This window comes from Mustelus asterias, unplaced genomic scaffold (assembly GCF_964213995.1).
Source record: "Mustelus asterias unplaced genomic scaffold, sMusAst1.hap1.1 HAP1_SCAFFOLD_1410, whole genome shotgun sequence".
NCBI classification, from domain to species: domain Eukaryota; kingdom Metazoa; phylum Chordata; class Chondrichthyes; order Carcharhiniformes; family Triakidae; genus Mustelus; species Mustelus asterias.
Window position 1 is genome coordinate 62501 of NW_027591355.1, and position 6883 is coordinate 69383.

Consider the following 6883-nt stretch of genomic DNA (forward strand, 5'->3'; position numbering starts at 1 on the left):
CGCACGCGCTCCTCCTCTCTCAAGCACGCGCTCCTCCTCTCTCACGCACAGGCTCCTCCTCTCTCACGCACGCGCTCCTCCTCTCTCACGCACGCGCTCCTCTTCTTTCACGCACGCGCTCCTCCTCTCTCACGCACGCGCTCCTCCTCTCTCACGCACGCGCTTCTCCTCTCTCACGCACGCGCTCCCCCTCTCTCACGCACGCGCTCCCCCTCTCTCACGCACGCGCTCCCCCTCTCTCACGCACGCGCTCCTCCTCTCTCACGCACGCGCTCCCCCTCTCTCACGCACGCGCTCCCCCTCTCTCACGCACGCGCTCCCCCTCTCTCACGCACTCGCTCCCCCTCTCTCACGCACGCGCTCCCCCTCTCTCACGCACGCGCTCCCCCTCTCTCACGCACGCGCTCCCCCTCTCTCACGCACGCGCTCCTCCTCCTCTCACGCACGCGCTCCTCCTCTCTCACGCACGCGCTCCTCCTCTCTCACGCACGCGCTCCTCCTCTCACGCACGCGCTCCTCCTCTCACGCACGCGCTCCTCCTCTCTCACGCACGCGCTCCTCCTCTCTCACGCACGCGCTCCTCCTCTCTCACGCACGCGCTCCTCCTCTCTCACGCACGCGCTCCTCCTCTCACGCACGCGCTCCTCCTCTCTCACGCACGCGCTCCTCCTCTCTCACGCACGCGCTCCTCCTCTCTCACGCACGCGCTCCTCCTCTCTCACGCACGCGCTCCTCCTCTCTCACGCACGCGCTCCTCCTCTCTCACGCACGCGCTCCTCCTCTCTCACGCACGCGCTCCTCCTCTCTCACGCACGCGCTCCTCCTCTCTCACGCACGCGCTCCTCCTCTCTCACGCACGCGCTCCTCCTCTCTCACGCACGCGCTCCTCCTCTCTCACGCACGCGCTCCTCCTCTCTCACGCACGCGCTCCTCCTCTCTCACGCACGCGCTCCTCCTCCCTCACGCACGCGCTCCTCCTCTCTCACGCACGCGCTCCTCCTCTCTCACGCACGCGCTCCTCCTCCTCTCACGCACGCACTCCTCTCTCAGGCACACGCTCCTCCTCTCTCACGCATGTGCTTTCTTTCACGCATGTTCTCCCCCTCTCTCACGCACGCGCTCCCCCTCTCTCACGCACGCGCTTCCCCTCTCTCACGCACGCGCTCCCCCTCTCTCACGCACGCGCTCCCCCACTCTCACGCACGCGCTCCCCCTCTCTCACGCACGCGCTCCCCCTCTCTCACGCACGCGCTTCCCCTCTCTCACGCACGCGCTTCCCCTCTCTCACGCACGCGCTCCCCCCTCTCACGCATGCGCTCCCCCTCTCTCACGCACGCGCTCTCCCTCCCTCACGCACGCGCTCTCCCTCCCTCACGCATGCGCTCTAACACTCACGCACTCACTCCCTCACGCACGCGCTCCCCTTCTCTCACGCACGTGCTCCCCCTTTCTCACGCACGCGCTCCCCCTCCCTCACGCACGCGCTCTCCCTCTCTCACGCACGTGCTTCCTCTCTCACGCACGCGCTCTCCCTCTCTCACGCACGCGCTCTCACTCTCTCACGCACGCGCTCTCACTCTCTCACGCACGCGCTCTCCCTCTCTCACGCACGCGCTCCCCCTCTCTCACGCACGCGCTCCCCCTCTCTCACGCACGCGCTCCCCCTCTCTCACGCACGCGCTCTCCCTCTCACGCACGTGCTCCCCCTCCCTCACGCACACGCTCTCCCTCCCTCACGCGTTCTCCCTCTCTCATGCACGCGCTCTCCCTCACGCACGCGCTCTCCCTCTCTCACGCACATGCTCTCCCTCTCACGCACATGCTCCCCCTCTCTCATGCACGCGCTCTCCCTCACTCACGCGCTCTCACTCTCTCACCCACGCGTTCTCTCTCTCACGCACGTGCTCCCCCTCCCTCACGCACGTGCTCCCCCTCCCTCACGCACGCGCTCTCCCTCCTTCACGCACGCGCTCTCCCTCTCACGCACGCGCTCTCTCTCTCACACACGCGCTCTCCCTCTCACACACACGCGCTCTCCCTCCCTCACGCACGCGCTCTCCCTCCTTCACGCACGCGCTCTCCCTCCTTCACGCACGCGCTCTCCCTCTCACGCACGCGCTCTCCCTCTCACGCACGCGCTCTCCCTCCCTCACACACGCGCTCTCCCTCCCTCACGCACGCGCTCTCCCTCCCTCACGCACGCGCTCTCCCTCTCACGCACGCGCTCTCTCTCACGCACGCGCTCTCTCTCACGCACGCGCTCTCCCTCTCTCACACACGCGCTCTCCCTCTCTCACGCACGCGCACTCCCTCTCTCACGCACGCGCTCTCCCTCTCTCACGCACGCGCTCTCCCTCCCTCATGCACGCGTTCTCCCTCTCTCATGCACGTGCTCCCCTCACGTACGCGCTCTCCCTCTCCACGCACGCGCTCTCCCTCTCTCACGCACGTGCTCCCCCTCTCTCACGCACACGGCTCCCCCTCTCTCACGCACGCGGCTCCCCCTCTCTCACGCACGCGCACTCCCTCTCTCACGCACGCGCTCTCCCTCTCTCACGCACATGCTCTCACTCTCTCACCCACGCGTTCTCTCTCTCACGCACGTGCTCCCCCTCCCTCACGCACGCGCTCCCCCTCCCTCACGCACGCGCTCTCCCTCCCTCATGCACGCGTTCTCCCTCTCTCACGCACGTGCTCCCCTCACGTACGTGCTCTCCCTCTCCACGCACGCGCTCTCCCTCTCTCACGCACGTGCTCCCCCTCTCTCACGCACACGGCTCCCCCTCTCTCACGCACGCGGCTCCCCCTCTCTCACGCACGCGCTCTCCCTCTCTCACGCACGCGCTCTCCCTCCCTCATGCACGCGTTCTCCCTCTCTCACGCACGTGCTCCCCTCACGTACGCGCTCTCCCTCTCCACGCACGCGCTCTCCCTCTCTCACGCACGTGCTCCCCCTCTCTCACGCACATGGCTCCCCCTCTCTCACGCACGCGGCTCCCCCTCTCTCACGCACGCGCTCTCCCTCTCTCACGCACGCGCTCTCCCTCTCTCACGCACATGCTCTCACTCTCTCACCCACGCGTTCTCTCTCTCACGCACGCGCTCCCCCTCCCTCACGCACGCGCTCCCCCTCCCTCACGCACGCGCTCCCCCTCCCTCACGCACGCGCTCCCCCTCCCTCACGCACGCGCTCCCCCTCCCTCACGCACGCGCTCCCCCTCCCTCACGCACGCGCTCCCCCTCCCTCACGCACGTGCTCCCCCTCCCTCACGCACGCGCTCCCCCTCCCTCACGCACGCGCTCCCCCTCCCTCACGCACGCGCTCTCCCTCCCTCACGCACGTGCTCCCCCTCCCTCACGCACGCGCTCTCCCTCCCTCACGCACGCGCTCCCCCTCCCTCACGCACACGCTCTCCTCTCACGCACGCGCTCTCCCTCACTCACGCACACGCTCTCCTCTCACGCACGCGCTCAACCTCTCTCACGCACGCGCTCTCCGTCTCACGTACGCGCTCTCCCTCTCTCACGCACGCGCTCTCCCTCTCACGCACGCGCTCTCCCTCCCTCATGCACGTGTTCTCCCTCTCTCACACACGTGCTCCCCCTCTCATGTATGCGCTCTCCCTCTCATGCACGCGCTCTCCCTCTACCACGAACGTGCTCTCCCCCCTCACGTACGCGCTCACCCTCTCACACGCACGTGCTCTCTCTCTCTCATGCACGCGCTCTCCCTCTCTCATGAACATGCTCCCCCTCTCTCACGCGCTCTCCCTCTCTCACGCACGCGTTCTTCCACCCACACGCACGCGTCTCCATCTCTCACGCACGCGCACTCCCTCTCACGCACGCGCTCCCCCTCTCTCACGCACTCCCCCTCCCTCTCTCACGCACGCGCTCTCCCTCTCTCACGCACGCGCTCTCCCTCCCTCACGCACGCGCTCTCCCTCACGCACGCATGCGCTCTCCCTCTCTCACGCACGCGCTCCCCCTCACGCACGCACGCGCTCTCCCTCTCTCACGCACGTGCTCCCCCTCTCATGTATGCGCTCTCCCTCTCTCATGCACGCGCTCTCCCCCTCTCACGTACGCGCTCACCCTCTCTCACGCACGTGCTCTCCGTCTCTCATGCACGCGCTCTCCCTCTCTCATGAACATGCTCCCCCTCTCTCACGCGCTCTCCATCTCACGCGCTCTCCCTCTCTCACGCACGCGTTCTTCCACCCACACGCGTCTCCATCTCTCACGCACACGCACTCCCTCTCATGCACGCGCTCCTCCTCTCACGCACGCGCTCCCCCTCTCTCACGCACTCCCCCTCCCTCTCTCACGCACCGCTCCCTCTCACGCACGCGCTCTCCCTCCCTCACGCACGCGCTCTCCCTCCCTCACGCACGCGCTCTCCCTCCCTCACGCACGCGCTCTCCCTCACGCACGCACGCGCTCTCACTCACGCACGCACGCGCTCTCCCTCACGCACGCACGCGCTCTCCCTCACGCACGCACGCGCTCTCCCTCACGCACGCACGCGCTCCCACCCTCACGCACGCGCTCCCTCCCTCACGCACGCGCTCCCTCCCTCACGCACGCGCTCCCTCCCTCACGCACGCGCTCCCTCCCTCACGCACGCGCTCCCTCCCACACGCACGCGCTCCCTCCCTCACGCACGCGCTCCCTCCCTCACGCACGCGCTCTCCCTCCCTCACGCACGCGCTCTCCCTCTCTCACGCACGCGCTCTCCCTCTCTCACGCACGCGCTCTCCCTCCCACTCACTCCCCCTCTCTCACGCACGCGCTCCCCCTCTCTCACGCACGCGCTCCCCCTCTCTCACGCACGCGCTCCCCCTCTCTCACGCACGCGCTCCCCCTCTCTCACGCACGCGCTCCCCCTCTCTCACGCACGCGCTCCCCCTCTCTCACGCACGCGCTCCCCCTCTCTCACGCACGCGCTCCCCCTCTCTCACGCACGCGCTCCCCCTCTCACGCACGCGCTCCCCCTCTCTCACGCACGCGCTCCTCCTCTCTCACGCACGCGCTCCCCCTCTCTCACGCACGCGCTCCCCCTCTCTCACGCACGCGCTCCCCCTCTCTCACGCACGCGCTCCCCCTCTCTCACGCACGCGCTCCCCCTCTCTCACGCACGCGCTCCCCCTCTCTCACGCACGCGCTCCCCCTCTCTCACGCACGCGCTCCCCCTCTCTCACGCACGCGCTCCCCCTCTCTCACGCACGCGCTCCCCCTCTCTCACGCACGCGCTCCCCCTCTCTCACGCACGCGCTCCCCCTCTCTCACGCACGCGCTCCCCCTCTCTCACGCACGCGCTCCCCCTCTCTCACGCACGCGCTCCCCCTCTCACGCACGCGCTCCCCCTCTCTCACGCACGCGCTCCCCCTCTCACGCACGCACTCCCCCTCTCACGCACGCGCTCTCCCTCTCTCACGCACGCGCTCTCCCTCTCTCACGCACGCGCTCTCCCTCTCTCACGCACGCGCTCTCCCTCTCTCACGCACGCGCTCTCCCTCTCTCACGCACGCGCTCTCCCTCCCTCACGCACGCGCTCTCCCTCTCTCACGCACGCGCTCTCCCTCTCTCACGCACGCGCTCTCCCTCTCTCACGCACGCGCTCTCCCTCTCTCACGCCGTGCTCCCCCTCTCACGCACGCGCTCTCCCTCTCTCACGCACGCGCTCTCCCTCTCTCACGCACGCGCTCTCCCTCTCTCACGCACGCGCTCTCCCTCTTTCACGCACGCGCTCCCCCTCCCTCACGCACACGCTCCCCCTCTCACGCACGCGCTCCCCCTCTCTCACGCACGCGCTCTCCATCTCTCACGCACGCGCTCTCCCTCCCTCACGCACGCGCTCTCCATCTCTCACGCACGCGCTCTCCCTCCCTCACGCACGCGCTCTTCCACATCCCTGGAGGCTCACATGAAGACACACAACTTCCATTTATTGAGTTCGCTCGCACAGTAACACAATGTGTTCCACAGGGACGCTCGGCAGACAAAATCTGACCCCGAGACACAGGGGCAGACTTTCCGAACAGGTGTCTCGGAAAACCGGCTCAGAGGTCGCTTGTCAGGAATTTGCGTGCGGTGAAACCCGACCCCCTGAAATAATTTCACGTGGGCGCAGGTGGTGCTTTGCAAACACCCAACACTCGGGCCTCCCCCCATCGCTGGACACTGGGGCCTCGCCGTGGCTGGTCCGTCTCCAGCCCAACCTTCTGAAGGCGTGGTGGTGAGTGGGGGAGCGAATGCCTGTACGGAGGACTGTCGGTGGTGGGGACGGGGGATAGTCCGTGTGGGAGGACTGCTGGGGAGGGGGGAAACCAGGCTTAGTGACGCCTCACGCAGTGGCGTTGACCTTGGCAGCCACTGAACTACAGGTGAGCAACAGACTGAGGCAAGGAGGGGGAGTGGGGGGGGGGGGGGGTTTGGTATGTGTGGGGGAATAGAGGGGAGGGGGAGTGCGGGGGGGGTATGTGCCGGGCCTTGGAAAGGGTCCAGAGGAGGTTCACAAGAATGATCCCTGGAATGAAGAGCTTGTCGTATGAGGAACGGTTGAGGACTCTGGGTCTGTACTCGTTGGGAGTTTAGAAGGATGAGGGGGGGGATCTTATTGAAACTTACAGGATACTGCGAGGCCTGGATAGAGTGGACGTGGAGAGGATGTTTCCACTAGTAGGAAAAACTAGACCCAGAGGCACAACCTCAGGCTAAAGGGACGATCCTTTGAAACCGAGATGAGGAGGAATTTCTTCAGCCAGAGAGTGGCGAATCTGTGGAACTCTTTGCCGCAGAAGGCTGTGGAGGCCGGGTCATTGAGTGTCTTTAAGACAGAGATAGATCGGTTCTTGATTAATAAGGGGATCAGGGGAAAAGG